Below are 12,404 nucleotides of genomic sequence, written 5' to 3'. Positions count from 1 at the left end.
TTGTTGCTCCTTTAATATTCAATAAAAGAATACGTAAATGGAATAATTCAATTTCAGTTGGACTAACTGAGTACATTCGTCCAATACAATTAAATTTACTCTGACGTTTTTCCCAACGACTAATTTGTTTTCCATCAAGAATTACTTTCTTGAACACGTAATATAAAGGTATATCTGTATATACATATTGGTGTGCATCAACATCTCGTTTATTTAATTCAAAATAATCCATTAACATTGTTATACGTTCTAAAGCAGATTGTAAATCTTGTTCATTTAAATGATCAGAGATAATTACATTTTAATAGTAGATATCTTGTATCGCCAGTGATGAATAAAATTAAAAATAAATGTGAGACGACCCAACTGGCTTAAATTAATTCTTATTATTATTTGTTTGATGCCATGTACAAGAAAAGACAACGTTTCGACCTTAGGTTTAGGTCCTTATCAAGTCTAAAATTAACATTAAAAAATACAATAGATGTACATACAAGAATTTTGATTTTTAAGAAAGTAAAGAGCAAACCAAGATTATAATACCAATTTAAAACGTACCTTATAAATTCTTAAGTGCAATATATAATTAATTTTGTTCCATTTTACATATTTCAATATAAATATTGTGTCACGTAAACGTTCGGTATGGATGGTAAAGACGAACTAAGTTAAACAGCTTTGATTATTCTATCATAGATCGGATTCAAATTCTCTGTGTCTTTCTGTAGGTTGATCGTGTTATTAAATTTTTTTATAAAAAACATTTCAGCAATCTCTCTTTTCCTAGTGTTTGTTTCTCGATGTAAAATATTTAAGTTTGTCCATTTAAAGTCATGCGAAAATTCATTTCTATGTTTGCTTATAACATTTTGATTGCTGACATGCATTTTTATATTATTCATATGTTCTTTAATCCGAGTATTAAGGTGTCTTTTAGTTTGTCCGATGTATGTGGCGTCACAGTCATTGCAGTCGACTTTATAAACGAAGAATTTGAATCCGATCTATGATAGAATAATCAAAGCTGTTTAACTTAGTTCGTCTTTACCATCCATACCGAACGTTTACGTGACACAATATTTATATTGAAATATGTAAAATGGAACAAAATTAATTATATATTGCACTTAAGAATTTATAAGGTACGTTTTAAATTGGTATTATAATCTTGGTTTGCGCTTTACTTTCTTAAAAATCAAAATTCTTGTATGTACATCTATTGTATTTTTTAATGTTAATTTTAGACTTGATAAGGACCTAAACCTAAGGTCGAAACGTTGTCTTTTCTTGTACATGGCATCAAACAAATAATAATAAGAATTAATTTAAGCCAGTTGGGTCGTCTCACATTTATTTTTAAATTTATTCATCACTGGCGATACAAGATATCTACTATTAATTTTACTGCACATTGACCGAATGATGGTGCTTACACGGAGAGGTGGTTTTTTTCAAACAATCTCTGATCATTATGGTTTTAACCACACATTGTTGCTGAAATCATGGATTGATATCAAGAAGAAGTTATTTACATCGAAACATCAACTAATTTTCCTGCTTCGATGCAGAAGATTGGATTTACTTCCACCACACATCAAGAAATTGAAATTGAACATCTCTTTCTACAGTAATAGCGTAAACCAAAAATTTGATTATTTTTCTAGACGAACTCGAATTAGATTGTTGAACTTAGAAATTAAAGATTTAAATTATAACATAAAGTTCTTACATTCCAAACTTTATAACATCGAAAAAAGGATGTTTGACTTACTTCCACGTACTTTAATTAACAGATTTTTTGAACTTAATCAACATAAATTATTTATTTTTAATAAAACGAAAAAGGATAACGCGATTAAAAAGTTCAATAATTTATTACGTAATAATGATGTTTCACTTAACCCCTTTAGTAAAATTGACAGATCGAAATGGATAGTAAATTTGAGCAATAAAATTATTCCAGAGAACATTCTAGATTTTTTAAGCTTAGGTGATAAATTCGGGTTGCCTGTCTCACAGAATTATAAGAATGACCGCACTAACATTGTTATCGATATAGCTAAGAACCTAGAAATTAATTGCACTAAGATTCCTAATGCTCTTGTTGAATCGACAAGAAACGAGGTAACTAAAGCGGCATATGGATTTCTTAGAAAAAAGAAACACACTAGCTACATAGATAGATACATTATAAACAACTCTAAACAATGTCATAGTTATCTACGTGATAACGATGACATTTTAGTTACGACAGCCGATAAGGGTCAAACTACAGTTATTATGGACAAAAAAGATTATATTGACAAAATGAATGTTTTACTAAGTGATCAAGGTACATATACTAAACTGAAAAAAGATCCGCTCAAGAAAGTTTCGGGTAGAATCAATTCTTTAATCAAATCATGGCGAGATAATAAATTGATTGATGAAATGACATATAAACGACTTAATACCACAAATGGGAACCTTCCTCGATGTTACGGTCTACCGAAGATTCACAAAGTTAACGCGCCTTTACGTATAATTGTTTCGTCACTTGGGAGCCCGATGTACAGTTTAGCGCGTTTTTTACATGATATATTGGAACGATCAATTACGAAACCTATCTCACATATTAAAGACGGTTGGACGTTCGCGAATAAAATCAAGAATTTGAGTATTGAAGATAATGAAATGTTAATTTCTCTTGACGTCACTTCTTTATTCACAAACATTCCTAAGGAATTAGTTTTAAAAGCTATTGAAAAACGTTGGAAGGATATTTCATGTAACACAAATTTTAGTTTGACACAATTTTTATATGGAATCGACGCTGTATTAGAATCTACTAGTTTTCGTTTCAACGATCAATTTTATGAACAGATACATGGTACGCCAATGGGATCCCCCCTTTCACCTATTTTAGCAGACTTAGTTATGGATGATCTTGAGACAGAATGTTTAAGCTCTTTACAATTTGACATTTCAGTTTATTATAGGTACGTTGATGATATTTTTGCAATAGTACCACGCAATAAAATGGATAACATTTTGACTACTTTTAATAAATACCATCACCGTTTGCAATTTACACATGAAACAGAGATAAATAACAAGATTAACTTTCTGGATACATTGGTTTTTAGAAACAATGGCAAACTATTGACTAGTTGGTACCAGAAACCCACCTTCTCTGGTAGATATTTAAACTACCATTCTAACCATCCGTTTAAATACAAAGTTAACACGATTAATAACTTAGTCGACCACGCTATTTTGTTATCGGATAAACGATTTCATAATGAGAACTTACAGATGGTTAAAAAAATCTTGTTGAATAATTGTTTCCCTAGGACGGTCATCGAGCGATATATGTATAAAAGAACATGTTTTTTAGAAAATTCTCATAACGTAGTTGACAAAAATAATGTATTTGATATTTCGTCTTGTATTTTAATGCCGTATGTTAAGAACCTAAGTGAGACTATTGAGAGATCTATTAAGAAAACAGGCTTAAGTGTTATTTATACGATTCCAAAAAAACTTGATACGTTTATTAAACCCCGAAAAGACAAATTACCTAAAGCCGATATGACCGAGATAGTTTATAAAGTCGACTGCAATGACTGTGACGCCACATACATCGGACAAACTAAAAGACACCTTAATACTCGGATTAAAGAACATATGAATAATATAAAAATGCATGTCAGCAATCAAAATGTTATAAGCAAACATAGAAATGAATTTTCGCATGACTTTAAATGGACAAACTTAAATATTTTACATCGAGAAACAAACACTAGGAAAAGAGAGATTGCTGAAATGTTTTTTATAAAAAAATTTAATAACACGATCAACCTACAGAAAGACACAGAGAATTTGAATCCGATCTATGATAGAATAATCAAAGCTGTTTAACTTAGTTCGTCTTTACCATCCATACCGAACGTTTACGTGACACAATATTTATATTGAAATATGTAAAATGGAACAAAATTAATTATATATTGCACTTAAGAATTTATAAGGTACGTTTTAAATTGGTATTATAATCTTGGTTTGCTCTTTACTTTCTTAAAAATCAAAATTCTTGTATGTACATCTATTGTATTTTTTAATGTTAATTTTAGACTTGATAAGGACCTAAACCTAAGGTCGAAACGTTGTCTTTTCTTGTACATGGCATCAAACAAATAATAATAAGAATTAATTTAAGCCAGTTGGGTCGTCTCACATTTATTTTTAATAATTACATTTTGTTCACTTGGCAAATGTACAGGTAAACGAATGATGGCATGACTTTTTTCTTGCAATATTTTATTTACAATACGCCAATAAGCTTCAACTGGTCCTACATAACGTGCTTCAATAAAATCTTTGATTTCGTCATGAACAATTTCCATATTATTCACATCTTCTTCTATAACTACAGATGCTGCATCGTGACCTTTGTAAATATATTTATATAAATACTTTACTGACTTGATACTTGAAACAACTTCAACATTAATATGACAATTAAAAATTGTTGATAATATTGGACAGTAAGGAACAACAAATCGATTATCTACTACAAATCCTCCAGGTTTTTCATACAAAATGCTAGTGTCTCTTCGACGGTATTGTGGATAACCATTTTCATCCATAGTTGTTTCCTCGTGAAAAGATTTTGGAAAATGCTTTGAACATTTTCCATTTACCATACACCAATTACCACATGGTCCATGAATCATATTTTTCATGACAATTTCATGCAAATTTTGATCAATAGCAGGATCCGGAATTTCAGCAGAAATATACTTATCAACGGTTTCCGAATTAATAATTTTGCAGTGTTGTTTTAAAGTTACTAATATATGCACATGCGGCAAACCACGTTTCTGAAATTCGATTACATAAACGAATGCTTTTACTTCACCAAAAAATTTTTGTCGAACAATCAAATCTATCAAATAATTTTTTTTTTATATCAAATACTCTAGCACAAATATCAGGTCTATCAGCAGGTTGTTGATTTGAAAGTAAATTTTCTTTAATTTCGAGCCAATTTGGATTACAAGTCATTGTAATAAAAACATCTGGTTTACCATATTTACGAACAATAGCCATCGCATCTTGATAATTTTGCATCATATTTCGAGGTGAACCAATAAATGTTGATGGAAGTATCATTATTCGTCCAACACGAGCATTAGCATCAGTCGCTTTTTTTCTAAATAATCGATTAGTCCCTGATGCTTTTCCACTCTCAACTGTTTTTGATTTTCTTTACACCAGTTAATTCTGTCTTTTTCTATTTTTACATAATTGTCAACAAGCCATTGTTGAAATAATCGTTTACCCATTAAAAAAATATTAGTATTGTCACGAATAGCTATTCGATATTGAATGTACATAGATCTAGTTACACGTTTTCCATTAATTTGTTTAATATTATCGTGCCAACCTGGCGTACCATGTGGATAATACATTGGATAAATCCAAGGTTAACGTTTGGATCCATTGTACTAACGTATTTTAAAGTTTTATCACGTTTGTTTCTAATTGTAACATAACAATCAGGAATATCTCCATCTGCAGTAGTTGAAAAAATTGCAGCAACTTCGTTAGTTCTTTGAATATTATATCTTCCGCGATCAATACCTGTTTTCTTATTTAAGAATGCCATTTTTAAATTAGGCACATTTAAACCTGAATTTTCTTGATTACAAACTTCTTCATGCATCATTTGATATGACTGAGCAAACATATTATTGCTGCGAATAATACCATCTAATGTATGTAATAACTCTTCATCAAGATTTGTATTTACATTTAAACGACATTCTGTAGCTTCGTTAGCGTCAAGAATGAAAAGCTGTCAATAACTTGATTGTTCTTGTGCAGCAGGATATAATGCAGTATTAATTTGATAATAAATTTGACCTTGAATTTTGAAGCAATAAGGACTTCGTCTTTGTGCATTAAAATTAACCAAGTTAGCATTAAAAGAGACAAAAGAAAATGCACTATTATAACTTCGCAGATTTTTAAAGAACTCTTTAGATTTTTTATGATTTCCAAAAAATAACTGTTGTAGTTCATCAGGAAATGGTGATAGAGATTCCAATATAACTTTTCCATGACTACAACAATCATTGAATGAATTACATTTATTATAAACTTTTTCAGCGTGAAAATGTTTTGCTTTACAATATTTGCACTCTACTTCCATTTTTCCTATGTAATGTTGATTTATATTATGATAATTTATGTTTTGAAATCCTTTATAATTGGCTCGACAATTTTGCATTTTTCTTTTATCTGTGATATTTTGTAATTGTATATTATCAATTTCGGAAAAATTATCATTTATATTTACTGAAATTAATTGACTTGAATCTGTAGTATTTTCAACACTTGTAAGTGTACTTTGTTCATGGTTGACAGTTTTTTTAATTATATTAACATTATCGTTATCAAGTTTTGAATTTGAAGTTATCAAAGAACTATTGCTCGATAACTTTGATATGCAGTTGTTAATTGTAGTAACAGAATTGCTCAAAGTCGACGTTGTAATAACACATTTTATTACTGATGAAGCAAGATAAATATTGTTTGTGACCAAAGGATTTTGCGATTTAGACACTGCAACTGATGAACTATTATTTAATAAATTTCTTGATTCACAAACTTTAGATGACTCAGCTATATTGTTTGTTGCATTTTCTTTTTTTCTCTCGCGGTATTTTTGTTGATTTAAAGCCTTTCGTTCTCTCTTTAATCGCTGAAATTCTTCTTCTTCCTCTCGAGTACGAATAGCTTTACGTTTACCCATTTTTAAATTATTTTAATTAAATCTTTTTTGTTAAATGTTTACACAGATCAATAAAATTTAAATATTATAAAATGTAACGAATATAAATGTATATACAAACAAAATATTTGTTTATATAAATTTTAAATTAATTTTTAGTTAATAAATTTGTAGTTAATAAATTAAATAACAGACTATTATATAATTTTATTAAATTTTATTTAAATGAAAATAGCACACTGATGATTTAAAATTAAATAAAATATTACATAAAATAACTGTTTTTATTTTACACAGTTGTTAAATTATAAATTTCAATATTGCACTTACATTAAATATCAATTTAATAATAAATAACTATAACACGATAATATTAATTTAACATTCAAATAAAAATTTAATTTAATTTTATATAGCGAATATAATTGTTATGTAACAAGTATATGTATAGTGTTCTTGATAATAAAATATTTAAATGTAAATCAAACATTCATTAATTTCTTACAAATTTCAAATATCAACAATTAAAATATCAAATAATACTTGTAGTGTTACAACTATAATGTCAAATATTTATGTCAAATTTTTATCTAAATTTTCACAATTATGTCCAATTGTCAAATTACAAAAGCTGGATTGGAGCTTTGTTTTAGCCAAAAAATATAAGTGGCTACCAAACCTGAAACAAAATATTTTTATTAGCTTATTTATTATTTACATATATTAGCTTATTTATTATTTATATATATTAGCTTATTTATTTTTTATATATATTTGTCTTATTATGTGAAATATTTATTATTAATTCAAATAAAAAATAAAATAATACCTGAATATGCTATATTTTGCTCATATATATTCAGTTGGATCATATATATTCAACGATAAAAATCAAATATCAATCCACTGTAAAAAAAAATTAAAATTATATTAACACATAAAACTATTTAAAATTATTATTTTATCTTTAAAACAAATATATTTTTATATTATCTATATGTATATGACAATGTATTTAATAGGTATATATTATATATTATCAATTGATATTATTTTGTATTTTCAGCAAATATTTTGGCAGTGATATCATTTCTTTTCAAGAATATAGTAACAAATATATTATATAAAAAATATATGAAATGGTAATACACATTTGATCTTAAGTGTAGTTATAAAGAAAATCTCAAAGTCAACTTTAAAATTTTAAATGAAAACCCACATTTTTATTTGATATTTTTCTATACCTTATCTCGAGAGCTTTTCAAAATATTACAAAAAAATATTTTTTTATTAAATACTTTTTTTAGTTATAATATTTTAAACAGTATTTTGACATAAATTACAAAATATCTCGTGAAATGTTTAATTTTGTGTAATTTTAACATTTTATATATACATAATATTATATACATCGTATACTTAATATTTTATGCACATGAGACAAATCAATTAATGTAAATAAAATATAGTTTTTTCTTTAAGACAACTATATATATATAATTTTATTGATCCCATCCTTTTTATACTATATCTTGTATAAATTTTATACAAACTAATTAATATAAATTTTACATAAATTTTTTAAAAACTACATACAATATTAAATTTATATAAAATTTATATACATTGTTCAATACTGGTTTTATATATATAAACTATACACGTACACACGCACGCACGCATGCACGCACGATTTGAAATGGAATACCTCATATATTTACATATAATATATATATATATATACTTTAAATATATTTAAATTTTCCAATACTCAGCATATGTATTTTAAAGTTATATATTTACATAATCAATTATTAGAATATAACAGTATTTATATTTTTAAATGCGATTTTGTATTTTCTTTAATGATCTTATGATATATTATATTTCAAAATAATTTACCTTATTGTTATTATATCTGTCACTTCATATATTATTGAAACAAATAATTTCTTTGCTGCTCGACGAGAAATTTTCAAGAATTTTTAAGAATTCTTTTAAGGTGTAACGATATCTATAACCTTTTAAGTTGTCACACACAATTAGAGTATGTAGTGTACCTACTATTTATTTTCAAATCAATTGCTACCAATCTTTAAAACTAAAAATTTATTGTGCAATAAGTTGACATGTTCAGTTGATATTACATTTGTCGTAGAATAAATTTTTCAAACGTATTAATTGGCTGTAGCATAGAAAAATTTTCGAATCTAGACATTTTATTGGTCCATCAGCACATGCATAATAAAATTCAACCAATCAAATTCTTTATACACTTACATTATATGTCATGCAAAAGTGTGTGCGGCGGCCTTTAATGCTATCGCACACAAATTGCATAAACTGCATATGCATAGCATAAGACCTTATGGACCAATGAACATCGAGCATGTGATTCAATGCTTGATGCTCATTGGTCCATAAGGTCTTATGCTATGCATATGCAGCTTATGTAATTTGTGTGCGATATCCTTTAGTCCTAATAACGATGGTTGCTATGTAACATTGTATCATGGTAATGTCATTACGCATATATTTTAACATGTACATCGCTACGTAATGATGGTAACATCATCGTTAAAAGTAACAGACATCGTATAATTCATTTAGTATTATTAATAGTGCATAAAATTGAAATATTATTATAATTATTATATAAATTTGATTCTTTGTGATTTATTAAACTAAACGGTAAATATATATGAAGTTATATGAATAATTTATTTATACTAATTACAATTATATAACTTATAATTAAATATGTGCTTAAATCTATCTTACAATTAAAATATTGTATACATATATTGTATATTTCGTCTTATAGTCACTTAATTATGATATTTCAAAAAAATTTTCGCTAAATATTTGTTACATATATTAATTACAACTTATATTAATTATTTACAACTTATATTAATTACAACTAAACATTTATATATTTGCTAATATAAACTATTACAAAAAATTATTTTACAATTATTTATATTCCAATTGATTTTTGTTAAAAATATTTATATTATTTGTCTTAATAATAATATATTCTTATAAATATATATTCTTACTATATAATATTAAATTTTAGTTGCTATTTATATTTTTATTTTAAAATTGCGTGTGTACGTTACATTGAAATATTTTTTATTTAAAAATTCTAGGATAAAGCTACAAAGAAAATGGATAGCGAATCAGACATTTATCGTGAGTTGTGTGATAATCCAACATTATATGTTTCACCAAGAGAACTTTTCGAAGTTATGTTACCTAATGATGGTACAGTGTAAGTTTTAAAAATTTTTTAATATTTAATTTTTTATTCATAAATTTTTTATTCATATTTATTACTTATTCTCACTATTTCAGTATTATCGTCAAATTTGTAAAATTCTGTCAGTTTAAGAATAAAACTATATAATAGTAGCATAAAATCATATAAATGTAATTGATGTATAAAAGATACATTTATTAAAAATTTTATTGAACTTTTAATTATTTTTTTATTTTTTTAATAAATATAAAATATTAATTGTTTATATATATATATTTTTTTAAGGTGTTTTATCAGTATGGTGGAACAAATCGACAGTACAATTGCTGTTAAAACTAAAAATGGTGAAGTTCAACGTTGTCGAGTAATTTTGACAAATAATAAAGACTGGAAGGTTCAAGTTACTATATGGGGCAATAACATAAATCGAGTTATACATAACTTTAAAACATCATTTGTAAGTTTTTATCACAAAATTAAAATCATTTTATTACAAATGTTTACAACATAAATTAAGACATTATTTTATATATTTGTTATTACATAAAATATTAACTGTTCTTAAAAAATCTTTTTATAAATAATTATAAAATGTAAAAATCAACATAATTTATAAATAATCTTACAATAAAATAAATAATTAATTTTATGATGTCAATTCTATAAAAAATTGAGATAAAATTATTAATAAAAATATTCTATAAAAAATGTTTTTTTTTAATAAAAATTATTAATAATAAAAATTAATAACAAAACTAAAATATGTGATATAATAAAAGGCCAACTTAACGAGCTTATATGCTATTAATTGAAAAATTTATTTATTAATTTACGTCATACTATACAAAAGTTGAGATAAACGTTTCGACTGTACGACAGTCTTTTTCAATATCCTAATAATATGTTAAAAAATTAATTTAGTCATATCGACCTTATTATAAATACAACAATTATGAGATTATATGACGAACGCAGTACAAAATTCATGTTTGTTGGCATGAGTTAGAGCGTCAGATGCTGTTATATTATGTAACGACATTTTTTGTCACGAACATAACACTTTTTTTATAAAAATTATTTCTTTTTACTTAACATAATCACAATGTGTACTTTTTTAAAAAACAAATCGATATCTTGTTTTTTAAAAAAGTACACATTGTGATTATGTTAAGTAAAAAGAAATAATTTTTTTAAAAAAAGTGTTATGTTCGTGACAAAAAATGTCGTTACATAATATAACAGCATCTGACGCTCTAACTCATGCCAACAAACATGAATTTTGTACTGCGTTCGTCATATAATCTCATAATTGTTGTATTTATAATAAGGTCGATATGACTAAATTAATTTTTTAACATATTATTAGGATATTGAAAAAGACTGTCGTACAGTCGAAACGTTTATCTCAACTTTTGTATAGTATGACGTAAATTAATAAATAAATTTTTCAATTAATAGCATATAAGCTCGTTAAGTTGGCCTTTTATTATATCACATATTTTAATTGTATACGAGCCGAAGTATAATTTATAAATTATATATAACTGTTTGAGATGCAAAATAATTCTTATCGCCAGTTAAATTATTTCGGCAGTAAAATGTAATTAGGATTTCATATATATACGTTTTCAGTCGAGACAAGGTTCGATCTCGAAAATAGGTATTGTTAAATTCTAGAATCTTCGATCGGCAATAATAAAGTCACATTTGTTTGTAATGGAATAAAAAAGAGTCGTAAATTGACAGCTGTCACATAAAAAAACGCTCAAATACACAAACAAGTAACGGCAGCGCAACCGTTCCGCCGAATAATTATATGCTATGGAGCATGCGCCACTTTAAAATCACGCAAATTATTGGCGCTTCACGCGAGGGTGGGCCTCCTCTCCGAAAATGATAAAAGAGGAGCTCACACCCGGTTTGGGGTCTTATCGCTTTCCGCCGTGTACGCATAAGAGTAAACCGCTTAGAAAAACCGCAGAACATTAAATCGACGACCATCGCCTTTTCTTTTGATTTCGAATTGTCCGCTGAAACTGATTAGATTTTGTGTTAATTTTTTTTGTGCGTTAATTGTTAAGTAAAATAATAATTTTTTTTTTAAAAAAGTGTTATGTTCGTGACAAAATGTCCGTTACATAATATAACAGCATCTGACCGCTCTACCAAGCCAACACCCTGAATTTTGTACTGCGTTCGTCCACTATAAAGCTCATATTGTTGTATTTATAATAAGGTCGATTATACTAAATTAATTTTTTACATATAGTAGATATTGAAAAGACTGTCGTACGTCAAACGTTTAATCACTCAACTTTGTCTAGTATGACGTAATTAATCAAATAAATTTTTCAATAATAG

General features: G+C 26.4%; 2 long non-coding RNA genes across 2 annotated transcripts; one reads left to right on the top strand and one right to left on the bottom strand.

Annotated features, from left to right (window-relative positions):
* Positions 1 to 371: 371 nt before the first annotated feature.
* On the bottom strand, positions 372 to 979 carry LOC146720110 (uncharacterized). Its single transcript, XR_014926209.1, has 2 exons — positions 559 to 979; positions 372 to 456 (listed from the first exon to the last, which is right to left on the bottom strand). It is a non-coding gene; the product is annotated as an uncharacterized LOC146720110 (long non-coding RNA).
* A 15-nt stretch (positions 980 to 994) lies between these two features.
* On the top strand, positions 995 to 4,197 carry LOC146720109 (uncharacterized). Its single transcript, XR_014926208.1, has 2 exons — positions 995 to 4,010; positions 4,113 to 4,197. It is a non-coding gene; the product is annotated as an uncharacterized LOC146720109 (long non-coding RNA).
* Positions 4,198 to 12,404: the final 8,207 nt, after the last annotated feature.

Source organism: Nylanderia fulva, unplaced genomic scaffold, assembly GCF_048542155.1.
Source record: "Nylanderia fulva isolate GAGA-0341 unplaced genomic scaffold, ASM4854215v1 Scaffold779, whole genome shotgun sequence".
In the NCBI taxonomy this organism is placed as follows: domain Eukaryota; kingdom Metazoa; phylum Arthropoda; class Insecta; order Hymenoptera; family Formicidae; genus Nylanderia; species Nylanderia fulva.
Note: the sequence above shows the minus strand (reverse complement) of the source record. Positions and strands in the feature narration are given on the sequence as shown.